Source organism: Tupaia chinensis, unplaced genomic scaffold, assembly GCF_000334495.1.
Source record: "Tupaia chinensis unplaced genomic scaffold, TupChi_1.0 Scaffold144346_1, whole genome shotgun sequence".
Taxonomy (NCBI): Eukaryota; Metazoa; Chordata; class Mammalia; order Scandentia; family Tupaiidae; genus Tupaia; species Tupaia belangeri.
In genome coordinates, this window is record NW_006204205.1 from 484,583 (window position 1) to 486,524 (window position 1,942).

Here is a 1,942-nt window from a genome sequence, read left to right on the forward strand (position 1 = left end):
AGTTGGCGTCCTCAGTAACCCTCGGCAGGTGAGAGTAAGTGCCCCTATCAAGTGAGCATTTCATCCAGACTGGCACCTTCTCCGTCCTCATTTTGCAGCCTGGGAAAAAGGAATGGGGGGAGCGATGACCAGCTACCCCGTCAGCATATCCAGATCAGCACATTTCCCCCCCAGCACTCACTGCTAATTTATGATCAGATGCCACAGCACTGCACCCACTCATAAGCCCTCCAGGATCAGGCTGGCCCCTGGGGGGCGGTGTCCTCCCTGCTGTCAGGCCCCAGCCAGAGTGCAGTCCTTGGAAGTTGGTGTGGGAGGGTGCCCCCTCCCGCCGCCCCCACCTCCACTTCAGATGCAAAGTGCACATATGGCTCATCTCCATCTTGGGGGGAGGTTCTGTCTAAAGTCCTCCCAAAGATTCAGATTGTATGACAAATCACGTTCTAGACTATGGTGGCGAGAAAGGGCCCGGGCATTTGCATCATTACCCCCAGACAACAGCTTCATTAGGCTGAAAGGGAGGCTTGCAGCCGAGCGAGCTCCGCCACTGACCCGGGCCTCTCACTTGCCCATTGTCTGTGTGGGCTCCGAGGCTCTCGCCCCAAACCATATGGTCCCTTTGGGCACCTCGCACTGCCTTTCCTGCCTTCCGGGGAAAGCAGGCACTCTGGGAAACGCTTGGGGCAAGCCAGAGGCCTGTGCAAGATCCCTAGTGTGATCCTGCCCTAAACCGGCAAACTGGGCCAGACGAGAGAAACCGCTAGAAACCAGAAGGGGCCTGAACCCTAAAAGCAGCACGTGGGCTCTGGAAATGAGGAGAAAGTCCGTCAGAGGGCAAAGGAGATAAGAGCCCTGGTATTTGGCCCCTCAGAGAGCAAGCCCACTTGGGTCAGCTCCATAAGCCTGGCAGAATCTTGGTGCAGAGCGCCCCAGGAGTGGCAGCGCTCCTGATAGATAAGTCAGCCTTCTCTTCACCCTGGATGCACTCCAGACCCCCAAGTGTCAGGAGAGCTCTTAGGGGCCCCCAGACCCAAGACTTTTCTCCCATGAAGTAGATCTGCTGGCGTCATTCCCTTTCTGGGGTCCCCCAAACTCTGAGAGCCTGAAAACCAGGTAACCCCTTCAGAGATACCCAAGGACCTGCTGTGAAGGGAATTGTGGAGGCAGGGCTAGGAGAACCACCACAACCCCTCGCTCTTCAAAATCCCATCTCTTTGAAACTGCATTTTGCTTCAAGCCCTTGCAAGATTCCCAACACAGGAATGAACTCAGAGGCCGGTTCATCTCCAGGGAGCCACATGGGCCTGGTTCCCCCTGGGGGGAAGGGGAGTCTAATGCTCCCTGCCCACGGGAGGCCCTGGCCCTGGAGATCCCCAGGCTGACAGCTCTGGACAGCACCCGCGGGAAGGAATTCGCTGTGATCAAGCAATGCTGGGATGAGGGCCTCGCCTGGTGTTTCTTTAAGAGCAGGGGAAGAAAACAGTCTCTCGTGGCGAAGCGCTCCTGCCCTGCCAAGGGGCGGATTAGGGCCAGGATTAACATTTTAAACTCGGCCAGACTTTCTGACTCAAAGATCTTCACTCGCTAATCGTATTACTATCCCTGGGATTATTGCTTTACTCGCTGCAGAACCGATTCTAAAATCAAATTGATTAAAGTTCCCTTCTGTTTTCTCTTTTCTCCTTGGAGTGGGAGGGGGGGTGTCGCTTCTCAAGGAGACGCCTTTTAAAATCGAATCTCACTTCGTGGGTCTCTGCTTCCCCCTCCGCTCCTCTACACCAGGCGGCGGTAAGAAGACGGGCGACACGGTTCCTTTATTCCCGCCCACGCCAGCTCCTAATTCCTGGTAATTTATCCCATATTAAAACTTCTTTAAGTAAGAATGGACAAGCATCAGCACCTGCTATGCAAATGCGGCCGGCTCCAGCCCGGGCCGCGGGGC